The sequence below is a fragment of the Phoxinus phoxinus genome, assembly GCF_949152265.1.
Source record: "Phoxinus phoxinus genome assembly, chromosome: 5".
Classification (NCBI taxonomy): Eukaryota; Metazoa; Chordata; class Actinopteri; order Cypriniformes; family Leuciscidae; genus Phoxinus; species Phoxinus phoxinus.
The window spans coordinates 3,925,018-3,940,464 of NC_136880.1; the positions used below are offsets into that span (position 1 = coordinate 3,925,018).

Sequence of the window (15,447 nt, forward strand, 5' to 3'; positions counted from 1 at the left end):
TTCTTATAGCCTAATGGTTTTCTATGGGAGGAAAATGCTTAACCGTTCATATTATGGGCTCATCTGATTTTTTGTAGGCTACATAGCATAGCCTAGGCCTATTTGTTAGGATTTTAGTATCATAATGATTAGGCTTATAAATGCACGCACAATTATCCGTGAACTTGATTTGAACAAATGCCTTTCAACTTGTGAGTGCAAAATTCTGAATTAAATTAATGTGCAGAAATGTGTACAAATAGAGAGTAGGATATGTAGGCCTACTATACTGTTGTAGGCATTAAAAAAAAGCGCGTTTCATATTTGTTAAAATATTATTATGTTCTTTTTTTTTTCCATTTATGTTTATTTATGAAAAGTGAACAGCACGACCGAGATAGGATGCGCAATATGAGACATGGAGCGGGTCAGACAGGATTTTGACCGTTAAAGTTGATATAGAAAGCCTTTCTTTAAAGTGAATTTCGTTTTGTATAAATTGTATCTTAATTTTCATCAATTTTTCATCAACCAATTGCCTGTATTTAATGAATAGGCCGACGAAATAAATATAACGGAGGCGCCCGCGCGCTCACTTGCATTGCACGTGAACTAGAGCACATCCTAACTTAACGAATCTCAGTGTATACACAAAGCTTGAAATGTCTTTAAACGAAATAATTCAAAACGAAAAAAAAAGGCTAGGCTACTCTCTGATAATCCATTATTAGGCTTATTTATGTGCATTTCTCTCTATAAGCGCGTTCACACGGAGATGGCGATCGTCAACTTCATCTTTGCAGCCGAGTCGACACTTTTAGAGAAAACACTTGTTTATTAATAAAAATCAATACACGTGTCACCGGATTTACAGATGCACGAACACATATTATTTCGAAATAACGAGATACTGTGTTGAAATAACATTATTATTAATAATAGCCTACATCTTTGTTAAAAGAATTTTAAAAAATGAACGTGAACTAGTTCATTTTTAGATATGTGAACTTAGTTCATTAAAAAAAAAGAAAGAACTATGAACATGAACTAGTTCATTATCATCTGTGTGAACTGAACTTTGAGCTAGTTCTTTTTAAGTATGAACGGGCACAACACTGCCCCCGGCGCTATTCACATGCTAATAGTTGAGGTGATCTATATTCCTCGCACACGCCCTCCGATCAATGCCATGAAACACGCAGTTTCTCGTCAGATTCACGGATAGTTCATCGCGTTTTGAGGATGGCACGCTTCTCCGGTAAAGTCGTCCTCCAGATGATTATGGACAGCGAGGAAGAATTCACCTTTTCCTCAGAGAAACGGTTGCATCTCAGACGGAGAACGGCTGCATTTTCAAAAGCGAATTGATCCCGCCGAGGACACAAGTTCGAGTAAGTTGTTTAGTGTTTATATAATTCTTTTCTGATTATATAGAACTCATGTGAATTTTCAGACAATATTTTGCTTAGTTTTGGTTAGCTTTTGACATCTTACAGGAAAGATTGCCTTACAATATCCCTAACATTCGTATATGGTCGTGTTTCAATGTGATATTACTCTCTAAACATATTGTGTTTCAATCCGTTTTGATTAGCTTATGACACTGATTATCATGCTAAAAATACTGACTTTTGCGAATATCTGATTAGGTGTAAATATGATTTCGTGCAAATAGTATATTTCAGCCTCCGGTAAAATGTGATACTGTCTAAATACTAGACATTATATTTTTATATATACATGTTCGGTTTTGGTTAGCCTATGACACACGCTAAAATATTGCCACAGATGATTGTGAATACAGGTGTAAATGTTTGAAATGCTCTAAATGCGTGCGCAGATAATGGCCATCAACAGCTCGCGGTGACGCGATCTATGGCCCATAAATAGATATTTCTCCGTCCTATGGCCCATCAACAGATATATAGACTACATGCATTGTGCGTCCATACCCATTAATCGCCCATCTTTGGATAATGTATGCTAACACAGTTGTTTTTATTTTTTTAGGAATGTGTTTGCATCACACTCTCCTTCTCCAGCAGAGGGACACGCAGGTGTCGTTCAGTTCTCAATCGAGAATGATAGTAAGTGCACAGACGTAATATTTTACTGATGAAATGTAATTGTGTTTACAATATACATAATATACTCGTCATAATATACAAGTAGGGCCTACCTATTCTTGTGTGAAATTACTAAATCGGTTGTCTTTTTCTTAATCCATGGCCATAGTGATTGATAGCGATAATAATACAGTTTCTTTGATTGTGTTATCAACAGATGTGACAATGAACATGTCCAAGCACCGGTCCCGAAGAGAGCCATGGCAAACAAGCAACAGGTCCAAGTCCACCCTGTCATGGAAAACTGAGACTGATGTTGACATGGTTGCACAGACTGCGTGATTCCTGCCCGCACGGGAAACTGGACCGCAAGTGACCTGTTTACTCACATTCGCCCATGAGTCTGTTTGTAACATATACACTACCTTTCTTTCTTTTTTTTAAAGGATGTGTTAAGTTATATTGTTAGGAAATATTTCTATTTTGAATAAATGCTTTTCTTTTTAATCAGTGAATCCTGAAAAAATATCACAGGTTATAAAAAAATATTAAGCAGCACAACGGTTTCCAACATTGATAATACCTGATTATCAGATCATGATATTAGAATGATTTCTGAAGGATCATGTGACACTGAAGACTGGAGTAAGGATGCTGAAAATTCAGCTTTGATCAAAGAAATAAATTATATTTTTAAAGTATATTAAAATAGAAAATCATAATAATAATAATATTTCACAATATTACTGTTGTTTCTGTATTTTTTATCAAATAAATGCAGCCATCTTCCAAAAATATTAAAAATGGTAATGTGTCCAAACGTTTGACTGGTACTATATGTTTATATATGTACGGTAGCACTGTGGTCTTGTGAGGCACAACATTTAGTTCCTCCACATAGAGGAATTACAATAAAAACAGATTAAAAAACAAAACCTTTGAATGTCCTCTCATTCTCAGATTCTCCTCTCTGCCTCACAGCACTTGATGGGGGCATTAGCCATGGATGGGGGAGTGTCTATTGTCTCCCCTCATTCATATTCATGGCCATCAACACCCCTACGCATAAAGCAGTACTGGCACAAAAACTGACTTGCAAAGTTTAAATCATTATATTGTTGTTTTGTGAAAGAGTGATCAGAATGATTTTCACATCATTTTGTAGTAAACATTCTAGCCTACAAGAATAGTAACTCAAAAGTATCGTGCCAAACTATTCAGTATGAGTTATATGAGCTCATTGCAGTGACACATTTTTTCCCAAAACTTACTAACCACGCATAATATTTTTTTTCTATAAAATGCAAACATGTAACTTCCATTTTGCTCACATATTATTGTAGCAGAGTTTGTGCTGCAATACAGCATAATTATGTGTTGGCCAAAGGTATGTTGTAAGTAGCTGAAATAAGCACAAATGTCAGGGCATGTCAAAACCTCTCAAGGGCCCCAAAAACCCCTCAGACCCCAGGGGGTTAACCCTTTTACTGCAAATAAGTTTTCTGAACGTTTCCTAGGAAATGATATCACTGCCTCTATTACCAAGCATGACCACCTCTTGAGCCCTGATGAGCTAATATCCTCCTTTAACACATCTTGCTCAGCTATACTTGAAACTGTGACACCTCTTAAATTCAGACGCCCTAATTTTAAATCTCAACAGTGGCTTGATGATTCCACCCGTCATCTCAGGCAGGTTTGTCGAAGAGCTGAGCGTAAGTGGAAAAAGGATCACCTCTCAGTCTCTCTAGAAATATTCAGAAATTCCATGGTTAATTTCCAAGCTGCAGCTAAAAAAGCCAGGACTAAGTACTTCTCTGACATTATAAGCAAACATTCCCATCGCCCTATAATTTTATTTAATACCATAAATTCAATTCTTAACCCTCAAGTCTCCTCAGAGGTTGAGGCGCATCCACCAATACCTGTGAAGAGTTTTTGAAGTTTTTCACTGAGAAAATTCACCACATCAGAACACAGTTTATTCCTGTTGTATCTGAAGCACCATTACATGTCCCCATTACTACAGCAACTTTTGACCAATTTCAAGCAGTTCCCCACACTGAACTGTGGGACATTGTAAAGCATATGAAACCATCAACAGCCCCACATGATCCTATCCCTTCACAGATTATTAAAGATGCTTTTGCTGCTATTGGTCCTTCCATTCAACTTATTCTTAACTCCTGCCTTGCCACCGGCACCGTTCCTTCATGTTTCAAGCATGCGGTTGTCCAGCCTATGCTAAAGAAACATAATATGGACGTTAAATGTCATACAAATTTCCGGCCTATCTCTAAACTGCCATTTATTTCTAAAATTTTGGAGAAGGTGGTTTTAACTCAGCTGCTTCCATACCTTAACTTAACAGATATTCTAGAGCCATTTCAATCTGGGTTCACAGCCCATCACAGTACTGAGACAGCCCTGTTAATTAAGGGTATAGCTTTTAACTCATTTCACTCTTACCTCCACCAAAGATCTTTTTCTGTATCTATAGGCCAGTATTCTTCATCTTCTGCCCCTGCGTCTTATGGTGTCCCTCAGGGATCCATTCTGGGTCCAGTACTTTTCTGCCTTTACATGCTCCCCCTAGGTAATATCATCCGAAAATTCAATATTTCATTCCATTTCTATGCAGATGACTCCCAACTGTACATCCCACTCAAATCTGACAAATCCATGCAGCAACTTCTAGACTGTTTGAAAGAAATTAAAATCTGGATGGCTAATAATTTCCTTCAGTTAAATGACAACAAAACTGAGGTTATTGTTTTTGGCCCTTCAAAGTCAAAAAATTAGATCCCTGTCAACTTTGGCTCCCTTGCCCCCTATGTTAAATCACATGCACGTAACCTGGGTGTGATTTTAGACTCCCATCTTAACCTGCACAAACAAATATCATCTGTTGTAAATGCTAGCTTTTATCAATTAAGAATAATTTCCAAACTTAAGTCTGTCTTGTCATACAATGATCTGGAAAAAGTCATCCATGCGTTTATAACCTCCCGCCTAGATTATTGTAACTCTCTCTACTTTGGTCTCCCTCTAACACTGGTCGTACGGCTTCAGATGGTCCAAAATGCAGCGGCTAGGCTGCTCACGAATACAAAAAAACGTGAACACATTACACCTGTTCTAGCCTCCTTGCACTGGCTTCCAATCCAATCTAGGATACAATTTAAAATACTGCTGATGGTTTTTAAAGCTCTTCACGCCCTGGCCCCCAGCTACATAGCTGGTATTATTCATCCACATGTAGCCCCCAGGTCCCTTAGATCCTCTAGCCAAGGTCTCCTTCATGTTCCACGGTCCCGGCTTAAGCAAAAAGGTGACAGAGCCTTTTCTGTTGCTGGCCCTCAGCTGTGGAACCAACTGCCACCTGAGATTAGAAATGCCCCATCAATCACAATTTTTAAAACTAAGCTCAAAACTCACCTGTTTACATTGACCTTCCCTGTGTTTTAACTGTCTTACCTTGCTATGTCTGTTTTCCTCTTGATTTTAGCTTAAATTACTGATTGAAAGTGTAATTACTTATTTTATTTGTATTTTTTACTTTTATTATTCAGTGGCTACTGCGCTATGTACAGCACTTTGGTCAGCGCGAGCTGTGTTTAAATGTGCTATAAAAATAAATGTTACTTACTAAATGTTACTAGTTTACATAAAAGGTACTAATGTATAAAACAAAAATAAAAGTAAATCTAAACCAAATCATTTCCAAGCTTTAACTGCAGGAGGCGCAATGGCATCCAACACCGGAGACGTCCTTTACGAATCAGCGTCTACCTTGACATTCATTTTCCAGTCCTTTTATAGTCCATCATACTTTTGACATTTGGAAACCCCTCAGCATGCATTCAGTCCGTTACAGACAATCTGTCCAATCCGAAGTCTTGAACTATGGAGCCAGAATAGTATCAATTATAATTCACGCAAAAAAAAACATGATTCACACATGTAGTGTTATGGAATATGCAAATTTTTCTATTATAAATATGCCTTTTTGTGTATGAAGTACTTATGTGTTATTGTTAGTGAGGTATTCAAGTAGGGCTAGTTCATCAAGGTTTTCAGCCAGTAAACCGGTGTATCGGTCAGGACACAGGAATAAAGACGAGGAGATGTAATTTCTTCTGTTAACTGTATTGAGCTCCAGCAGTTCTCATCAGAACATTCCAATATCCAGTATCGTCATTATAGTCTGATAACAAACAAATAAATCACCATTAGGTACTGTCAACAGTTACAGTACTTAAATTACTACGCAACGTGAATAATAAATCCACACACATAATACAAATCAGGATCATCAAACATAAATATCTCAATAAACATTGATATGTCCCTTTAAACATAATCTACACTTACATAAACTAGGATATTACTCTTTGAAGAAATATAAGGAGCTTCAGTTTACATGAGACTGTATTAAAAGGCGTTTACAGAAGGAGCAATGGCGACATCCTCTGGCCAGACAAGGCTACTACACAGCAGCGTCCGCACATGGTCTCCGGAGCACGATACTAACTCTTCTTAACTCAATATTAAAATCGTTACTACGTAACTTAGACATCAGAAGGCTCACACCAGTTAACTTATTATTTCCTACAGTGTTTTACAGCATAAACATTGTTCTATCACGATAAATCTCACTTATCACGCTGGGCACATGTTAATGCATGGAAATTCTACAATATAGAAACACAAACAAAACAAAGAGACAGTCACTTACTTCTCGTCATTAACTCAACACATGAATATTGGAAGCTGGATCATTCAGGAAGGACTAAAGAAGCTACACAACACATGTATGTAGGCTAAACTATGCTGTTGAACTTGAACACGTTTCCGTACCCACTATAGCCAACACACTAGCTACACACTTCCTCTACCGTAACCACAGAAGAAGAGTCTTAAAGCGGCAGGCACCCAGAAATGTCAGAGCCTTTTATACAGTTATAGAATGTCTAATAAGGGGAGAAGTTTCACTCTCGCTAGACTTCCGGCTTCTGTCTGGTTGCAGTTCCACTCTAGCTCCACATGAGGGCGCTCACAGGGTGAATGCAGAATGAATGAAGGTCTATGGAGCTATACCCCTCAAAATCCACTTTTCTCAGGATATAATTTTTTGCCTAGTAATTCGAATGTTGTATTCGAAAGGAGATACAAAAAAATTGCACATTGCTGGGTGTTAGATTTTTTAGAGTCACTTATTTGCTTTAAAAAGTCTTTTAAAATGTCAATGAAGTCATACACATCGTACGACCGGAGATACTGCTTTACGGCAATCCTTCAGTCACTTTGGTGCTTTCAGAGCCGTTTAAAATTAATTATTTAACGGCTCTGGTGCTTTCGTGCTCTGCACTTTCTTTTCTCTCGAAGCAACACAGCTGAGCCAGAGCTGTGCTGACACAGGTAAATACACGTGCTAGAAGAGTTTTTGTTTTGTTGTTTTAAAAGACGACGCCGAAAATACACACACACACACACACACACACACACACACACACACACACACACACATATATATATATATATATATATATATATATATATATATATATATATATGAACCACCGTAAATTCAGGAAGGCTTGGGTTACCTTTTTTCGTCCTTGGGAAATGAGAAATAGGACAACCCTTGCCCAACTATTAGAACAATTTATCATTGCACACCTGCAAGGCATTTTTCTCCTTTTTAAATTTTTTTTGATATTTACAGGGAATGTCTAATAAGGCGAGAAGTTTAGAACTGATATTTTTCTAAATAGTTTAGATATTGTTTAGATACTGAAGTTTAGGGCTCTGATATTTAGCGGGGTATGTGTTTTTTTAAGGTGTCATACTATACCATATGTATCCTGTTTTTATTAACATAAAAATAACACAACAGGTACTCAAATTCAATTTATTTTCCGTGTACATTTCACAGTACATACATAACCATAGGCAGATAAAAGTGCCAGCAAACAAAAAAAAGTTGCTGCGTTGAAAAGAAAAACTTGGGCGAAAAAGTCCGCCTTAACATTCTGATCCCGCTTCGGATGCCATCAAGCGGTATCTCTGGTCGTAATCAGTCCTTCACTGACCAATCAGCGTTCATTAGCAGAATGCTAGCGTGTTATGGGCAACAACAACTCAACCTGTAAGAAATCGAAAGGACATAAGTACTCGTTCATTCAACTTTCGACCTATAACCCATGTTGAACTTGCCAAACCTACAATCAAATCTGAGATTTCTCAACGGCAATCGGGTGAAAGGGACACATTTAGCCGTCTAGCCCCATAGACTCCCGTTCATTTTGTGACGTAACGCCGCTTTGACTATCGGGAAGAAGTCTGCTGCGGAGTGTGCATCAGTGCGGGCTTGGCAAAAGTGCGCATCAAGGGCGCAAATCGACCGCAGCTCGCGAGCAGCCTTCTGAGAGGTTAAATGACAAATGGGACACCCTACTAAGTCTCACGGACTTAACGGACACGCGCACACGCCAGGCATTGTAAGTCCACAAGACCAAAAGTGCATATGAAGTGTGCCATTTGGGACAGGGCCATAGTCTAGTTCTGTAGGCTACACAATCATGGGGAAGACTGCTGACTTGACAGTTGTCCAAAAGACGACCATTGACACCTTGCACAAGGAGAGCTCTGTGTCCATGCACATTAATAGAGAAGCGAAGGGAAGGAAAAGATGTGGTAGAAAAAAGTGTACAACCAATAGGGATAACCGCACCCTGGAGAGGATAGTGAAACAAAACCCATTCAAAAATGTGGGGGAGATTCACAAAGAGTGGACTGCAGCTGGAGTCAGTATTTCAAGAACCACCACGCACAGACGTATGCAAGACATGGGTTTCAGCTGTCGCAAGCCACTCTTGAACAAGACACAGCGTCAGAAGTGTCTCGTCTGGGCTAAAGACAAAAAGGACTGGACTGCTGCTAAAGGGTCCAAAGTTATGTTCTCTGATGAAAGTAAATTTTGCATTTCCTTTGGAAATCAAGGTGTCAGAGTCTGGAGGAAGAGAGGAGAGGCACAGAATCCACGTTTCTTGAAGCCCAGTGTAAAGTTTCCACAGTCAGTGATGGTTTGGGGTGCCATGTCATCTGCTGGAGTTGGTCCACTGTGTTTTCTGAGGTCCAAGGTCAACACAGCTGTCTAACAGGAAGTTTTAGAGAACTTCATGCTTCCTGCTGTTGACCAACTTTATGGAGATGCAGATTTTTACTTTTAGCTTCTGACCAAGGCTGTATCTCAATACTAGTTTTACTCGATCTTAGTGCTGCGTTCGACACTATAGATCATAAAATACTCTTAGATCGATTTCAAAATTACACTGGTGTTCAGGGACAGGCACTAAGCTGGTTTAGATCGTACCTATCAGACCGTTACCATTTTGTCCATTTAAATGGGGAAAAAACAAAGATAACGTCAGTAAATTATGGAGTGCCGCAGGGATCTGTATTAGGCCCTCTGCTCTTCTCAATTTATATGCTGCCACTTGGTAATATTATAAGAAAATATGGAATACGTTTTCACTGTTATGCTGATGACACTCAATTATATATTCATCACGACCAGATGATAACACTAAATTATCTAAAATGACAGAGTGCGATAAAGATATATTGGATGACGTGTAATTTTCTTCTATTAAATTCAGATAAAACGGATGAATTACTGATTGGTCCAAAAAACTGCCCACAAAACCTCTTACAATACAACCTTAATCTAGAAGGATTATCCTCTACAGTAAAAGACCTGGGTGTTATACTAGACCGCAACTTGTCTTTTGAAAATCATATTTCAAATGTTACAAGAACAGCCTTTTTCCACCTTAGAAACATTGCTAAGCTACGTAACATGCTTTCTGTTTCTAATGCAGAAAAGTTAGTTCATGCATTCATGACCTCGAGACTAGATTACTGTAATGCTTTATTAGCGGGTTTTCCTGCATCCTCAGTAAACAAGCTACAGTTAGTCCAAAATGCAGCCGCTAGAATAATAATAATAATAATAAGTTTATTTTATATAGCGCCTTTCTCAAACCCAAGGTCGCTTTACATAGTTGGAAGGCAAGGAAACACAACAACAAACAACCAAAACAATACTACAAAGACAGGTTATCTGGAGGAAGCTATGAGTTTGGTGTGGAGAAATGTTCAGTAAACAAAAAGGTCTTAAGATGTGCTTTAAAGACGGGAAGAGAAGGACAGTCACGAAGAGGTTGTAGGAGGCGGTTCCAGAGTTTGGGGCCCAAGACACTGAAGGACCTGCCACCCAGGGTGGAAAGTCTGAAGCGGGGGATAGTCAAGAGATTTTGGTCAGAGGATCTGAGTGAGCGGTAAGGAGTGTAAGGGGTCAGGAGGTCGCGGATGTAGGGGGGAGCAAGGTTGTGGAGGACTTTGAAGGTGAGTAGTAGGACTTTGTATTTGATCCGGGATGAAACTGGTAGCCAGTGGAGTTGCTGGAGAATGGGGGTGATGTGTGCTGATCGTCTGGTGTGGGTGAGGAGCCTGGCAGCCGAGTTTTGAATATATTGTAGCCTTTGAAGGGATTTAGCAGGGAGACCAAGGAAAAGTGAGTTGCAGTAGTCTAGACGGGACATAATGAACGAGTTAATCAAGGTCTGTGCATCACTAACAGAGAGGAAGGGTTTGAGGCGAGCAATGTTACGGAGGTGAAAGAAGGCAGTCTTAGTGAGTGATTTGATATGAGGATCAAAGCTTAGGGTGGAGTCAAGTAGAATGCCAAGGTTTTTAACAACGGGGGTAGGATGGACAGGTGAACCATCAATGTTAAGAGTGAAACTGGGAGATTTGGAGAGGATGCTTTTAGGGCCAATCAGCAGAATTTCGGTTTTATCTGTATTGAGTTTGAGAAAATTGTTTTGCATCCATAGTTTTAAGTCAGAAAGGCAGTCAGTGAGGGAGCGTGGTGGAGGGTCAGGGGCAGAGGGAGTGGTTAAATAGAGTTGGATGTCATCTGCATAACAGTGGAAGTTTAGACCGTGGCTGCGTATAATCTGGCCAATAGGGAGGATGTATATGAGAAAGAGGAGGGGCCCAAGTACAGAACCCTGGGGGACACCACGAGTGACAGGGGACATGGACGACTGATGTGGACCAAGTGTTACAAACTGCTTTCTGTTTGAGAGGTATGCCTGGAACCAATTGAGGGCTGTGCCAGAAACACCAATAGCAGACAGACGGGCTATTAGAACATTGTGGTTGATGGTATCGAAAGCAGCACTAAGGTCAAGGAGGATGAGAATGTTAAGTGAACCAGAATCAGCAGACAGAAGGAGGTCATTAGTTATACGTAGAAGGGCAGTCTCTGTGCTGTGACATGAACGGAAGCCAGATTGAAAAGGCTCATATAGGTCATGGTGATTAAGAAAGGTGTGTAGTTGTGAGGCCACCACTCTTTCCAATACCTTGGCCAGGAAGGGGAGGTTGGAGATAGGGCGGTAGTTTAATAGTGATGTAGGGTCGCAGTTCGGTTTTTTGAGGATGGGTGTGACTGCAGCAGTTTTGAGGGCAGCAGGCACAACACCAGAGTTGAGGCAGGTGTTTACAATCAATGCAATGGGTTCAGATAAGGATGTGATGCAGGCTTTAAGTAGAGGGGTGGGGGCAGGGTCAAGCTGACACGATGTAGAGTTGGACTTATTAATAATGTCAGTGATAGTGAGGGAGTCTATAGCGGTGAAATGGGAGAGCTGAGGGCCCAGAGAGGGAGGAGAAGCAGAGAGAGAGATAGCATTTGGGTTGAAACAGTGGTAGATTTGGCTAATTTTGTCATCAAAGAAGTGTAAGAAGGCCTGGCACTGCTCAGGGGTCTTAGGACAGGCAGTGACAGGGGGTTTGAGGAGTTTGTCCAGGGTCCTGAACAGGGTTTTAGGCCTGGACATGGAGGAGGTTATGAGTGATGAGTAATAGTTTGAGCGGGCAGCATTGAGGGCATCCCTATATGCCTGAGTATGTTCGGTGTAAAGCATGGAGTGAATTGTAAGGCCAGTTTTCTTATATAGCCGTTCAAGACGCCGGCCAGCGGCCTTCAGTTGCCTGAGCTCAGGGGTGAACCAGGGGCATGTACGGTTTGCTGGTACAAGCCTAGTCCTGACAGGGGCTAAGCTATCAAGCAGGCTGGTCAGGGTGCCATTGTACATAGCAACCAAGTCATCCGCGGACAAGAGCTCGTCAAGGTCGAAAAGTGGCGAGGCCTGTATAGAGGCAGAAAACATGCTGTGGTCTATTGATCTGATGTTACGACATGTAATATTTGTTTTCTCTGAGGAGGGAGGAGGGGTAATCATATGGAAATGGCATTCAATGAGCTTATGGTCAGAGACACCAGAGATGGAACCAGAGACAGAGATGTCATTCAGACCAGAAGAGCAGAGCAGATCCAAAGTGTGGCCATGAGTGTGAGTAGGAAAGTCAACATGCTGTGTCAAACTAAAACAGTCCAATACAGAGTTAAACTCCGAGGTGTATGAGCAATTAGTATCCACATGAATGTTAAAATCCCCTAACATAATCACAGCAGAACAAAGAGATGAAATGACAGTGAGAAGTTCATTCAGTTCAGACAGAAAATTTACAGATGGTTTAGGGGGGCGGTAGATTAGCAATAGTAAGAGGGATGGAGTAGAAACAACCTTCACAGCAATATATTCAAATGATGTCACTTCAAATGGCCTTTAAGTTCTTTAACAGTCAGATCTGAGCGGTACACTACAGCCAACCCACCCCCTCTCCCTACAGATCTGGGTTTGGATAAGTAGCAGTAGCCAGGGGGGGTCAGCATGTTTAAATTAATGCAGTCACCAGGTTGTTGCCAGGTCTCTGAGAGACAAAACAAGTCACATTTTTTGTCCGCAATGATATCGTTTATTAGGGCCGTTTTGTTTGTGATTGAGCGCGCATTTAGGTGGCCAATGTTAAAGTTCTGGCATGATGACGAGGCAGGAGGTGGCAGCCTCGGAGGGCGACAAAGGTTGTCAAAGTTAATTCCCCTGGTCTTTGGCTGGTATCGTCGACAACGATCGGGCGTGTAAACAGTTGGGATGTGAGCAACATGTCCATAGATGAAAGTCGGTTTTCTTTTGAAGCGATGAACATAACGTGGACGACGAATAATTCCGAGCGAGCTGCAGAGTTTATACAGCGACGGGTCCAGGGGGGCGTGGCAGTGTAAAAGTTTGAGATCAGCAGGGGTGTAAACAGGCTCCATTAACAGATTACAAAAAACACACAGGCACAGCATAAAGCGAGCTGAGAGGACATTAATCAAGCTGCCAGCGGGAAACATGACACCGACACAGTAAAGTTGCCACAAGCGACACAGCAACACCACGCTAATGCTACATGTTAGCCAACCAGGCTCACAACACAACCCAGTCCGCAATGTAATCAACGCAGTTTAGTACGCTAACCACTGAACAGACTGGGGACAACAACGAGGCAAGCGGGTAAAAACACACTCACCTCTGCAGCAGTCACTGTGAAGGGAGAGAGGAAGAGAGCTCATGCAGGGGAAGAGCAGGCGTGCCGGGCAGTGGCAGACAGAACTGGAGAAGCAAAGTTTGTAGCAAAGTTTGTAGCATTAATCCACGGATTGATACAACGGCAGCGATGCTCCAGCGACAGAACAGGAAAGTTCGGCAGACACCAGGAGGAGATGGGGTAATCCACTAGATTTCGGGGGTAAATGACACATAGAAGGAATCCAGCGATAGCAAGGAAGGAGAGACACCCGGTGAGCAGCGGCAGACACACACGCACAGCGTTCACTCAGACCGGAAAAAAAAGAGTTCTTACTAGGTCAAGAAAATATGATCATATAACACCAATTTTATCTTCTCTACACTGGTTACCTATTAAGTTCCGTATTAATTACAAAGTATTGCTACTGACCTATAAAGCCCTAAATGGTTTAGCTCCTGTGTATTTAAGGGATCTTCTATCGCCCTATAATCCGTCGCGCTCTTTAAGATCGCTAAATTCGAGGCTCCTGGTCGTACCTAGGATAACTAAGTCCACTAAAGGAGGGAGGGCGTTTTCACATCTAGCTCCTAAACTCTGGAATAGCCTTCCTGATACTGTCCGAGGCTCAGACTCGCACGCCCAGTTTAAAACTAGATTAAAGACGCATCTCTTTAGCCAAGCATTCACATAATGCATCTCATACCTTTTATACTACAGTTAAATCAGATCAAATGTATTCATATTATGAACAGCAGCTACGCTAATTATTTCCCATCTGCCTTTTTTTGTTGTTATCTCGGGACGCCAGTAGAGTTCAGTAGAATAGAGTTCACCAGCTCCAGTTATGTATCCAGCCTCTCATGGAGACTTCAGATGCCCCGACGCCTGTGAAGAGACGACCCAACGCCGGCGATATGTTATGCCCTAAATTAATACATGATTAACTAACTGTATTTTTCTATGTACATTTCTGAAATGCATTTTCTGTAAAGCTGCTTTGAAACAATATGTATTGTGAAAAGCGCTATACAAATAAATTTGAATTGAATTGAATTTCATTTCATTTTCCAACAGGACTTGGCACCTGCACACAGTGCCAAAGCTACCAGTACCTGGTTTAAGGACCATGGTATCCCTGTTCTTAATTGGCCAGCAAACTCGCGTGACCTTAACCCTATAGAAAATCTATGGGGTATTGTGGAGAGGAAGATGTGATACGCCAGACCCAACAATGCAGAAGAGCTGAAGGCCACTATCAGAGCAACCTGGGCTCTCATAACACCTGAGCAGTGCCACAGACTGATCCACTCCACCACGCCGCATTGCTGCAGTCATTCAGGCAAAAGGAGCCCCAACTAAGTATTGAGTGCTGTACATGCTCATACTTTTTTCTGAGATACTGAATTTGAGATTTTCATTAGTTGTCCGTTATAATCATCAAAATTAAAAGAAATAAACATTTGAAATAGGTATGTCTGTGTCTAATGAATGAATATAATATACAAGTTTCACTTTTTGAATGGAATTACTGAATTAAATAAACTTTTTCATGATATTATAATTATATGACCAGCACCTGTATATATATATGTTATCCTATAGTGTTTCATTAGGTAATATCAGTTTACATTTCTAAACATTCTTTTTGCCATTAATTGTAATAATCAGTTATCAATAATCAGATATTTGCACTTATATAGTGCAACGTTTCTAGAAGAACATTAATGGAATCAGTTTTGCACCAACATTGTAATTCTGGCTGATACCAATAAGTTGATCATGTCCATGTTGGTCAAAAACTTTATAAAGGAGATGTTTAACACAACATTTCATCTCCAGAATAATATTTTGAATGTCATTTGAAATGTAATTTTTAGATATCAGATGTATAACCAGTTTTAAGTTCTAG

The 15,447-nt window shown here is 40.5% G+C and overlaps 1 long non-coding RNA gene across 1 annotated transcript; it reads left to right on the forward strand.

The window, feature by feature from the left end:
* The first annotated feature begins 1,204 nt into the window (after positions 1 to 1,204).
* Positions 1,205 to 2,335, forward strand: LOC306998064. Its single transcript, XR_013797507.1, has 3 exons — positions 1,205 to 1,370; positions 1,990 to 2,066; positions 2,263 to 2,335. It is a non-coding gene; the product is annotated as an uncharacterized lncRNA (long non-coding RNA).
* Positions 2,336 to 15,447: the final 13,112 nt, after the last annotated feature.